The 13,408-nt window shown below is 36.0% G+C and overlaps 1 pseudogene across 1 annotated transcript; it reads right to left on the bottom strand.

Annotated features, from left to right (window-relative positions):
* Positions 1-4,666: 4,666 nt before the first annotated feature.
* On the bottom strand, positions 4,667-6,162 carry LOC147633113 (syntaxin-125 pseudogene; annotated as a pseudogene). Its single transcript, XR_015267083.1, has one exon. The product of XR_015267083.1 is annotated as a syntaxin-125 pseudogene (transcript).
* Between the last annotated feature and the right edge of the window lie 7,246 nt (positions 6,163-13,408).

Below are 13,408 nucleotides of genomic sequence, written 5' to 3'. Positions count from 1 at the left end.
TAAAAATTTATCCATTATGCATACTTCTATGCATGAAAATAAAAATGGTAAAAATAACACTTTTGATATAAAAATTTATCCATTATGCATACTTCTATGCATGAAAGTAAAAATGATAAAAGTAACACTTTTGATATAAAAATTTATCCATTATGCATACTTCTATGCATGAAAATAAAAAATGATAAAAATAACACTTTTGATATAAAAATTTATCCTTTATGCATACTTCTATGCATGAAAATAAAAATGATAAAAATAACACTTTTGATATAAAAATTTATCCATTATGCATACTTCTATGCATGAAAGTAAAAATGGTAAAAATAACACTTTTGATATAAAAACTTATCCTTTATGCATAATATTAAAATTTAATTTCTCCATGATTATAATGAAATTCTTTCAATTAATCTAGGATGATAATTCCTAGAATATGGTAGGAAGTCCTCTTTTTATGCTTTGAATGAAATTATTTTATGCATAATTTTTATAAAAATTTTGCCATAGCTCCGCTGCTATGACTGATAAATCTCAATTTTTCTAAGGGATAAAGCTTATCATTAAGGAAATAATTAAAATGATCTCTAATTGGATCATTGATCCATAATGGATTGAATCATCAATATACATAACTAAAAGCATAGAAAAAAGCCAATAATTTAGCCTCAAGCATAGCTTAATCTTGGGTTAAGGAAAAGCTTTATGAAAAGCTTCATTTGGATTGAGAATGGGTCATGAGTATGACCATTTCTTGAGTGAGAGAGAGAAATTACATAAAAACCATTAGAATTTAAACATAAATAGAAATTTATGTAATTCTTTACTATCATTAATCAATTAACTTCAATAGCATTCATCAAATTAAGTAACTCTTCACTACTATTCACCAATTAACTTCAATAGCATTTAAAAAAACATACCAATTAAGCTTCTCAAGCTTGAGAGGGGTTGAGAAGAGAGAAACATTGAGAAATTATAGAAAAGATCAATATTTACTAATTACCTTACAAATTGTTTGATTCTTTGTTCACGGTAGAGGCCCCCAACCAATCAATTGGTTAAGTATGTTGATGGAGCCACCAATGGGGATTGAAGAAAGAGGGAAGCTCCAAAAACTAGTGAATTATTAATGAATTCATAGTTCTTGGCTTAGGTGGAGTAGAGTAACGATGCATAAACACTATATATTTTTTTTCAACAAGGGGAGGCTTCTATTTATAGGAAAAATTGAGCTCCTAACCAAACAAACTGATTCTAGAATTTTCCAACTCAGTTTGGTCAATTTTTGACCATTTTTAGGTCAGTTAAGCTAACTTTTTGTAACTAGACTTGAATTAGGAGAGAGGAGAGATGAAATATCTCAATTTTTATGAGTTTAAAACTCATTCAAGCATGTGAAATATGCACCTCCTTTAAAGAACTCCCCTTCCTTACATATGTGTCAAAATAGAATCATTATACCCAAAATATCTCATATTTTTAATATTGCTCATAGTTTTTTACTAATAAACCTTGTACATTTTCAACTCTTCATCTTATGTGAAATATGCACCTCCTTTAAAGAACTCCCCTTCCTTACATAGTGTCAATATGAAATCATTATACCCAAAATATCTCATATTTTTAATATTGCTCATAGTTTTTTACTAATAAACCTTGTACATTTTCAACTCTTCATCTTATGTGAGCATTTACTCATTTTTGGATACCCAAAATATCTCATATTTTTAATATTGCTCATAGTTTTTTACTAATAAACCTTGTACATTTTCAACTCTTCATCTTATGTGAGCATTTACTCATTTTTGGGTATCTTCTTTTATAAAATTGGATTTATCTCCTCCCTACACATGGATTGATGCTATTGGCCCATAGGAACCTTAATTGGACCATAATCCAAAAATTTCTGAAAATCTAGACCCTTAGGCTAAGGTCCTTTATACCCATTTCCAATTAATTCCAATTGCACATTGGAAAGTTCTTTTTGAATTTCTGTTTCAGGGGAACTTATTTTAATAAGATGAGATAATTTTCTATCTAAAAATTTTAAAAATCTGAATATTCTCTCTCTAGAATATTTTCTCTCTCTAGATTAAAACAGTTAGAAACAAGGTCTTTATATTTCAGAAGAGGGATTGATTACAAGGAAAGATACTAGACATCAAAAAGGGGGTTGGGGGAGGAATCTTACACACGTGCCGAGCAAAGAGCGATGGCATAACAATATTTTGGGAGAGGGGCGGGCACTTTGGCTGCACCATCAGGCACCACCACCTCTAACCCTAGTTCACCTGTAGAAACCCCACAAAGAGCCGCTAAAACCCCTCCCTCTCAGGTCGCTCGTCTACTCATAGGAGGACAATGCTCGAGTAGTGGAGGTGGAGGCGGTTGTTGTCTAAGTGGAGGCACGGATGGGTCTATGCCCCCACGTGAGCGTCCTTCCCCATCTAGCGCCAGAAGCACTCCACGCTGTGATTATCGTGACGTTTTGACACACAGCCCCCACACCCGCCGATGGAGAAAAATTTTACACAATTGTCAATGCAATGTGGTTTTGGATAATGTCGGGCAAGAGATGAAGAGCTGCGAGCTTTGCCACATTGTCTTTACAAATGAATTTATGACTTTATGGCCAAAGTTGGATATTTGGATAAAGACTCGAGGATAAAGACAAGAAATATAGAGTCATAAATCAAATCAAGGATGAGTACAAGCCAGCCCCGGCGATAGTGATGTCGTCCCCCCCATAAGCTGGATAAAGGACCACATGGTGGACGTCATGAAACATTGGCAGGGAGATGTGACTAGGAGAGTGAAGGCAGGGGGTGAGAAGCCTTGGTACATGAGCACCGAGGATTGGAATGAGGAGAAGCAAAAGCATGCTCGAAATCCCCAACGCTACAAGTAGCAAGAGGATGCGGCCAAAGCCCAATGGAGAGCATAGGAAGCTCTCACCTTGGAAGCGGTGGTTGGGATGTATTCCATCTTTACTTTGTAAGTATCAACATTTATCTTGTATGTTTCATTTGATGTTATGTCTACTTTTTAAGTATCAACGCTTATCTTGTTGTTTTGGTACTTATAGAATCAAGTGGTTGGTCGGCCGGCAGGAGGACATTGCTCGTCGCCATAACACATACTTTCTTTGGAGAAGCTCAAGAGCGATAAGGCGCCAACCTCAATTGGGGGTGCATTGCAGATATGGTAAGTGTGGCAAGTCTTAACCTTATGATTTGTATACTTGCTTTCCCTTGTCATGTTAGATCGTTGTTTTGGTATACCAAAAAAAGCGTCTTGTATGGTTTTTGCAGGGACCAATGCATGATCCTGAGTGAGGGCTCCACATAGAGTGGCCTTGCCCATGTCTTTTCCCTTGTACATACACATTTTAGTCAGCTCACATCTTTGTTTGAGCTTGTATAGGTTGTATGCAAATTTTGGCTTATCTTGTCAGAGCTTGATATGTAAATTTCAATTTTGGCTTATCTTGTCAGAGCTTGATATGTAAATTTCACATCTTGCAATATAATTTGGCCATTGTCAGAGTACAGTTGCCTTTGGTACTCTATAAATTTGGCATAAGACTGCAGCTGAATGCACCATTATGCTAAAAAAAAATTAATACCTGCACGTGTCGAAATAAGCATCGAAAGTTTCCTGCATCCGTCGAAAATAGCGTCTAAATGATAGTCGAAATAAGTGTCGAAATGCCAGTCGAAATAGGAGTCAAAATATCAGTCGGAATCGGAGCCGAAATAATCGTCGAAAAGAGTGTTGAAAAATGAGTGATAAAATTGCTTTTTTCGACGCTTATTTTGGCGATTATTTCGACGCTTTTTTTGACACGTATTTTGACGTTTAGGGGATTTTAAGCTTAGTTCTAAAGCGACGAAAAAAGCGTGGATAATGGCCCCGCCTCTTGTAGTGATTGATCCACGAGCTGTGAATAGAAATTTATCGATTTCATATAGTGAGTCGGAATAGGGGCGGATAACGAGTGAGAAATGCTTTTTCATTAATTTGTGTAAGAGGCATAATAGGAAAACCTTAGAAGTGCTATGGATATTATTAGGTTTTTTCAACCTTATTTAATGAAGGTTTTTATAACCGTCATCTCATAAACGACATCAATTCCTCTCTTCTTGCGTCGTCAACAATCTCTCTGGGTGGCCTCTATCATCATCAACCCCTTGCTACTTCTTGTGATGCAGTCTTCAAAGGTGCCAATATAATGTACAATTTCCATTCAAGTTCCCTCACCGTCCACTTTGGCCTTGACGCCCATGTCTATCTTCTACCCCGTTAGAAGACAGTGACACATAGTTACAACACGAGGAAGGATAAGGCTTGTGTGCATGCCCCCACGTCTCAGAGTCGATGTTCTTTGCCCACAAGCTTTCAGGGAGAGGGACATGCGTCCTCTTGTGTGCATGCTCAACAATGTTTTCATCCTTTTGGTCCCTCTTCTCAAATTTTACGACTATGAATCCATAGGATTTTTCCTTATAAAAAATAAAAAACATCAATGGAGGCAAATCCCTCATCAGTACAGACATTTGGGAGCTCTGAATTTTCAGAGTCATTAGAGTCATTTAGTATGAAACCACAAGCTGTGACGTATGGAATAATTTAATCAATTCGCAAAACGAGCTGGTGGTGCGAATAAAACGAAAAATGACACTTTATCAAAAGTCAATAGGCATGTGTGTACAGCGTACAGGAGGGAGAGAGAGAGAGAAATACAATGTTTATGAGAAGCTTGCTTGTTGCTAATGAGCAGCTCTCTGCTACTTAAATTTTTCGTAAAGAATCACCGCCACCACTGCTATGATGATCAAGAGGATGATGATGGCGATGCACATGCAATTTCGACTATTTTTCTGCAATTTCCTGGCTTTTTCGACCTCTCTCGTCCCCCTATTCACAAAAGAAGCAGCCCCCTTCACTGCATCTTCAATGTTGTCAATCTGGTGACCTTGGGCCTCCACCAGTACCGCCATATCCATAAAGATCTGATGGAGCTCGAGCAAGTTCTTCTCAATCTGTTTCACAGCATCATGCCTCTCTTGAATCTCCTTAATTGTTTCGATAATCTGGCCCTTACCTTGCTCCCTAACAGCCTTTTGCAAGAAGGTTTCACTCTCTCCGCTCTCAATCATGTGGTCGATGGTGTCCTCGCTTGCAATCTCGCCTGTAATGGTGAAGTACCTTCTCTCAATGGTTTCCCTGTACTCAGAGCTCATCTTCTGTCTCAAAGCCTGGAAGTCGTCCATTAGATCTTTCAATGTCTTCCTGAGGCTGTTAGTGATGGTTAATCTGGTTCGATCAGTCGAGGAGCCTTGCTCGCAGCCAGGGATTAGCCGGTTTTCTTCATTAGCCTTGTCTAAGGCTTCGAGTTTAGATTTGATAAACTTGGCCTTCTTGAGAACTTCGGCGATGTGGGTGTCCATGCGGGCTCTTACCATCTTCATGGACTGAGCGCTGGTGACGGTTCTGCTTTCATCGTTGATTTCCTCAAGCTTGAGGAGGAGCTGCTTGATTTGCTCCATCTCGCTCTTCAGGATCCCAACCTCTTCGAAGAAACGAGCCAGGCTTTTGCCGCCTGATTTGTCGAGGTGGGTAGACATTTCGAGGCCATCGACAGCGGCAGATCCTGCTTCCAAGTCAGGGAGGGAGGGGGGTTCTATACCGGATGGGAAACGTTGAGAGAGGAGGTCGTTCATTGTGGTAGGCTACGTTCAATGTAAGCGTAAGAACTGATACGAGGCACACACACAGAGAGAGAGAGAGAGAGACAGAGAGAGAGAGAGAGAGAGGGTGATCAAGGCGCGGCGCGCGCGTGCCTGTGTGTGTACTGTGTGTGTGTGAGAGAGAGAGAGAGAGAGAGAGAGCGCCTTGAGCTTTGGCCACGCTGAGACAGGAGATGGGAATTTGAGTGCTGCACACAACGCCGCCGCGTATAATAGACTCGACTCGGCCCGCCACCTTGAGCGTCGGCTAGGGCACAGACCCGCGCCGCGTATAAAAAGTCGTTCTGGGAAAAACGCTCTCTCACGTGTGCCAATAGCCCTTTCCCTCAGGGCCCACACGTACCCACACGCGCTCTTGAAATTTTTGCACCATTTTTGGTTTCGTCTTTCAACTTTTCAAATCATCTTCTAGAATCAAAGATCAAAATTTCAAGTCGCAACTTCAAGTTATCCCTTTTAAAGTCTTACCTTGTCAAGTGAAATACCATTTATGGCATTTCATTAGGCATCTTCTCATATATTTCACCAATGGAAGCACACCTCAAATTGTATCCTTGCTTGTAGGGCTCAAATTGCCTTGTTTTTTGGACTTGAGAATTTAAGTACCTTGGCCTTCAAATTAACCCTGTCACTCAATAAAACGTTTTTTTATCTATTTTTGGGCAAGGACGAGGAAAACACACACTCTTTGTTTTCATCCCTTTCTAGACAAGGGGCCAAAATCGAACCCGCATCCAAGGAGAGAAAGAACTTCCCATCTCTTATAAATAAAATGTACTTGGGGTTGGCCTTTTGAGCCCCAAATTTCAAGGGTGGGTTTCTTTTGAACGTTCAAATGACCTTACAATTTTACCAATTTTCAAAGGTGTTGTTCTTTTATAGTTTTAAAAATGAAGAATTTTCAACACTTCTTATACAATTTGGCCTTTTTTACTTGATCTATGAGGATGCCCGGCCTTACATGATGAAGGTAGAACATTGATTTTCATCACTAATATCATCTCAAAGTCTTAACCAATACACAATAAGGATAAAGTATTTATTTTCATCTCAAAATCCTACACAAGTTAAGGCCCACTATTGTCATAGTAGTGTCTCCTCCTATATACTACAATTTGTAACTTTGTCTTTTGACTTGTTCACTTTAGCTAATTTTACAAGTGTGTTGCTAAGTTATTCCCCTACTTGTGTATTGTTGTTATTACTCTCGGTACTATAGGTGTTATTATTGCTACTTTTGCTATTTTTGTTTTGGTGATGTTATCTCAAACTGTATATCAATTTCAACACCCCACATTAATAAAGAATGTGACACACTTTCTTTCTTTTGAATAAGTCTTACATCCATTTGTCTTTTTCTTCTTCTTTATTGTAATTTGACTTTTTTATAAGTTTGTTTGGTGTGTTAATATCTCAAATTTTATGTTTTTTACAAAGAGAAACAAGGAGTGCTAGATATATACATGCTCAAAGGTTGGAAGGCATCAAGTAGCTATGTTGGCTTTTGCAAGCTCCTACTTGTCTTGCAATTTTTTACTTTGATTCTAAAGTAATGCCCAATCAATGTTAAATTAGGTTTTTCTTTTTCATATGCTCGGTCAATGGTAACTTGTCTCTTACTTTTTCATATGCTCTTGTTCTTGCCATTTTTATTAAGACTTCTTTTTATCTAGCCCAAAATGTTATGGCAACATATAAAATATGTTCTAACACTTTTATAGTAACTTATTTTCCATTTAAAACATGTTTTGACACTCCAGAGCTTACCTTGTTTTTCATTTACCTTTGTGCGCTTATTATTCATGCATTTTTTAAAATTTTAAAAGTGGCCCCTCTACAAGTATTAAAAAAATTAACATTCTAATTGCTAAAAATGTATCTTTTTTACCACATTACGCTACGTGGCACCATTTGGTATGCCATGCATGACATGTAACACTAACGGAAAGGATGTCCTAATCAAGACTATAGATAAATCTTTTAGCAATGTTCACAAACAAGCCTTCTAAATTGGTATATGGTAGTGGTCATGTGGCCTAATGAAAGCATCTAGATAGGGTATCAATTATAGCACTAAATGCATATGTGTGGGATGCCCAAGGATGTAACATAATGCATAATCTTTTACCACCATGAGTGTGAAACAACTACTGATGCAACTACTAAACATCCTTGAAACCTTTTTTAACACCTAAGGCTACAAGATCAACCTAGCCAAGTCAGAATTCATGGCCAAAATTTGATGGGTTCTAACTTCCTACAAAGTTTAAAGTAATATATGCACTTTTTGAAATTGCTTCTTGCATGACATATAGTTTTAAAATTTGACCATTCATTCGACATGCAATATATCAAAATGAAATGATTAATTTGTTATGTGAAAATTACTAAAGATAAATCTTAAGAGCCAACAATTAAATGTGGACATAGATATAATTATATGCGATCATACCATATAAAGATAATAGAAATCTTGTGGATTTGATGGCAATGGAATCACATTAGCAAGGTTATGAGGCAGCTAGATTATGTATCTCATTAGTAGATGACTTACATGGCTCACATATGATGCTCGCAATGTCTTCTTCTTCTCATTGCTCATAGTCCACAAACAAGTGCATGCCCATGGCATGAGAGAGGGCCAACAAGGTTATATATATATACGATGTCAGTGACACCTAAAGATGCATTGGATACCTTAGTTAAGTTACATACCATAAGTGCCAAGGCTTGAAAGATGCAGAACTTTAAATCACGACTTGTATAATAAGCTATGTATCAATGATTAGTCATTGAAGATAAAATGACTTGTAGATGCCCTCACCTCTATTGGAGCACCAATTGATGATGACAGCGCCACGAGTCACTTTGAATGGTCTTGAAAAAGAGTGTGATCAGTGTTTCGACATATGTCCAGACTCAAAAAAAAATTCAAACTTTCAAGATCTTATAACCCTTCTAATCAGTGCATGTTGGATCCTCTAGTATAATATGCAAGAGTAGGCCTTCTATACAGACATAGGTAGAGGTAGAGGAAGATCTTCTTCATCTAGAGTCCAAAGTGCATGTCGATATGGAAACAAGAATCGCGGACAATAACGATAAGATTCCAATTAGCAAATAGGTGGAAGAGGCCACTCTAGAGGCAAGGGGATCTAGAGAGGCTGAGGTGGATGGTAACGCAATGAAAGTGGAAATAACATATAGTGCTATCACTATGCTAAACTACTTATTATAAAAAGCAAAAGGACATAATTAGTGGGAAGTTGTAGCAAAGGGAACTATGCAAGTTATCAAGTAAGCAAGCTAAAGATAAAAGTGAGAAACTTTATGTGATGCAACATATGCTTAGTTCCACGACTAAAGATGCACCGAATTCAACATATGTATGGTATGTTGATTTGAGTACCTTCAACCACATAACCAACCATGGTGTGAGTGGTTCAAATAATTAAGGGATTTGGAAAAGCCAAGTTATGTAGAAGCAATGGATGATACAATGCACCCTATTGTGCATGTTGGGAAAGTGGCTTTGTCTATACAGGATGGGAAAATGAAGTATCTTATTGATGTGCTTCACGTGCCACACACAACAAAGAATTAGCTTTTGTTGAGAAAATGAATAAGCATGATTTCTAAGAAAGGTTTAACCCTCATGGATATCATGTGGAAGACTTCAATAACCATTACTACTTGGTTGCAAAGGGAAAAAGAGATGGCAGAATGTTTACATTAGATGTAACCATGCCTGAAAGTGAAGGGCTTCACAAGGTACCAGTGTGATTATAGACATTGATATTAGGTATAAATGCATTAGAAATCTCAATATTAAGTTCTTGAAGAATATGTAGGCCCAAAGTATTATTATAGGTTTGCCAAAATTCAAAGTGGATGGAATGTATGGAGTATGTGAAGCATGTGAATTAGGTAAGCACATATTTTTGCATGATAAGCATTACGGTGGATGGAATGTATAGAGTATGTGAAGCATGCAAATTAGGCAAGCACATATTTTTACATGATAAGCATCAAAGTCAAATACCTTTGGGTGTGGTGCATTTTGATTTTTGGGGACCAACAAAGATGGCATCAATCAAAGGATGTTATTATTATGTACCTTTCATTTAGTAACCACACTAAGAAAGAGTGCATGTATTTCATAAAAGAGAAAAATGAAGTGTTTACTCACTTCACATTTAGAAAGTGTTTACTCAATTTTATAACTTCAAAGCTATGAACACGTTTGCGAGTAAAATAGGTAGTTGACCTAGACTACTTGGAAAGATTCCCTTCCCAAATATTGAAAATATATATCTTTTTTTGAGTATTGGTAAGATATTTATAATTTGATTCTCACAAAAGACTGAAATTTGTTTACATTTTAAATAAATTAATGTAAATCAAAGCACTACCTTAAAAATATATCAATTTTTTTATACTTGAATTATCTTTAAAATAACCATGTTTATACAATACTTTATTTTTTATTATTACACAAATAGCAGCTTCTAAAGAAATAACATTTTGTAAGATTTAAAATACTTGAACATACAAGGAAAGCTAGAAAAAAAATTTATTAGCTTATTAAAAAAATTCAAAGCGATATAGTTAGCAAATTTAAGTTAATGAAATTGTAAAGCTTTTGTAATGTTACATTCTTCTATACAATAAAGTTTAATCTTTTGAGAAATAATGTCAAGAAAAGTGTAATGTTTGTGCAATGTTGTAATCATTAAGATTTTTCATTAATAATATATCAAAATCTATAATTAAATAAATAAATTACAACACATCATTATTTGAAGATAATAAATAGTGCTCTAACACTTTTCAACAACAACAATTTCAAATCACAAGTAAACTAGAACCAATTAAATTCAAAATAAAGAATGTAATGCTAAAAAAGATTACTAAAAAATGTATTAATTAAAGTTTAATTGGCATACAAAGTGTCTACTTTGCTAAGGCAAAACCTAGCATGACTAAAAGCTATCAAAATCATAATATAACGTCCTATTATTGGTGCATATGCACCTTCTTCAATTACAAAGTATCAATTCTCAAATATAAAGTCCTACCAATCCTACTAGCTGGTAGAAGCACTTAATTTTAGTACTAAAAACTTAACTAGTAATCAAGTATTTATTTTGGGATTGGGAATCTTTCTCACCTATCATTATTATTTTGATCTCCCTCCACTATAGTTTCTTCTGTGTTTGAAAGAATTAAGACATCGCCTTCACCCTCCATCTCAGCCAAGTCTGCTAATTCCCTTGGCTCATCAAATAGAGGAGGTAATGGTTCTTTAGAAGCAAATTAAAACTTTTCATTGTTCTCAATAGATGTTGCTCTGACTTGTTGGTCTTGATCAGGTAGCTCTGCGAAGCCCTTTATTCGCATGTGTATAAAGCATGCTTGAACCTCATCAAGCTCCACAACCACAAAATTCCGTTTGCGTTGTAATGCACAAGTAATAGTCATCCCTACAATAAAGTTTAAATATTTAAGATGAAAATACATACTTTGAGAGCTCAAAGAAAAAACGTTAGAGATCCAATATATACCTATCCCAGAGAAGAGCTCCAAAACCCTATCATCTTAAAGTGAAAAAAGATCAATCAAATGATTGCTTAATCACTGAGGCTTCTGATACATATTTACTAATAATTTGGACTTTGTTACATGACGAAGCGTATGAGTGACAGCAAGAAAAACAAAAACATTAGAGATATTTATTTCAGAAACATGAGCCTTAACACGTTTTTTCTCTGTCTCGTCACAATATCCAACCATCATCATCTCAAAGCAACCCTTAAAACGAAACCCTGGCACATGATCAATATTGGATTTGTCCCTGTAAAAAGGAGTAAAATATTTTTAATGTAAAGCTTTGCATATTGAAATAAAAAATAATTTGTTTAAAAAATAAAGAAACTAAAAAATAATGAGACATACCACACTAAAGACTCATGAGCATAGTCTCACTCACCAAAGCAGCACGAACAGATGTTGCTTACGTAGTACTATGAAAAATAACCACTCACCAAAGAGAAGCTATTGTAATAAGCTTAATATCCTTCAACCATTTTAAAACTTGCTTATATATAAACACTTTCTCATCATCAGTAGAGCCAGTCATATTGAATCAATAAAGAATAAAAGCAAAAATGAAGGTGTACTCTTTTCTAGGAACAATATCAACAAGATTTGAGACATGACCACAACCTTGTAAAAATAAGCATTTGAAGGCTTAGCAAGATGAAAAAACTCTTGTAGCTCTTCTTCAATTGGTGGAGCAATATTTCTAAGCAACAAGCGCTCTTTCTCATGTCTATCATGATTTAAATGTATAATGAACTATTGAGGACAATCACTATCCTCACCAGTAGTGCTTGATCTCTTCTTTTGTTTGGTATTGATTGAGGGGGGTTTCTGTTCATTAAAGAAAATAAACAAATGTTTCAAACTATAATAGCCAACTTTAATGCAAATAAAATTTAGAAACTATCAAACACAAGAACCTAGCACAAACCAAAACATGCATTAAGAAAACCAACAAAGAAACACTTTACTCATACTAATTCCTTTGCAATGGATGGATATAAAACATCCATTTTGAAATAGAAAGGATGTTATACATTGATTTAACGGCAGCACGACGATGGAGAAGACAACGGCAACCTGTATTTTTGGAAAAAGTACTTGGTATTTTTGGAAGATGGGAATATGTGTTTGTATTTTTGGAGAGAGGTGAACTTTTGTAGCAATTCAGATGTTCAATATCCAAATTGCCACAAAACTCAACCTAGAGTGAGACAATGTTGACATGACCCTCCATGACATGAGCAAGGTACCTACTTTATCAACCATTTGGAACATGTGTTTTAGCAATTGTAAGAACGTGCCTTCTTGCATTGAAGATTATTCATGCTACGTTAGGAGAGAGGTGAAATTTTATAGCAATTTGGATGTTCAACTTCCAAATTGTCACAAAACTCAACCTAAAGTGATACAAGTGAGGTTTTATTTTATATAGGGAAGCTACAGTGCCAATGAGCAAACAACAAAATATTGAATGAGGGCCACACTGCTAGTGAGCATCCACGGTATCAATAAAGGATGTTCTTCTACCAAATTTGTGAGACCCCTGCCCTCTCTGCGCATTGAACTCCGAAGTGCTAGTAGCAGGCAGAAGTAGCAACTAACAATACACCAAATGATTCCTCTAGCATTCTGGCATAAGACAATCCTTTACAAAAATAGAGTTTCTATGCAAGTACGTTTTTCCCATTGAGTTTGATTTCCTCTCTCACGAAAAGCCATTTCACGAGAAAACATTTCTAGTATTGGTTACAGAAGACCCTTTTTCAAAACCCAGACTTCCTTAATGGAAATCACGAATCTCGTATCTCGGTTGATCCATCCATCAAATACAATTTAAAATGAATTTCTAACTTATTTCTAGACGAATTCAAGTCTTAGGGAAAACTTCTCTAAATCAGTCGGTTATCCATTCTTCGTACTGAAGAAATGGGAATGGTCACAATTCTTTGACTTAATTTACGATTCAAGAGATGGGCAGGCATCTTACTGAACCACCTTTCTCAAGTGATCATGGTTTAGCACAGAATTACTTGAATTTATTCCTAGATTTA

This window comes from Cibotium barometz, chromosome 12 (genome assembly GCF_041138505.1).
Source record: "Cibotium barometz isolate CiBa-2024 chromosome 12, ASM4113850v1, whole genome shotgun sequence".
In the NCBI taxonomy this organism is placed as follows: Eukaryota; Viridiplantae; Streptophyta; class Polypodiopsida; order Cyatheales; family Cibotiaceae; genus Cibotium; species Cibotium barometz.
The sequence above is the reverse complement of the archived record's forward strand: the minus strand, read 5'-3'. Positions and strand labels throughout refer to the sequence as shown.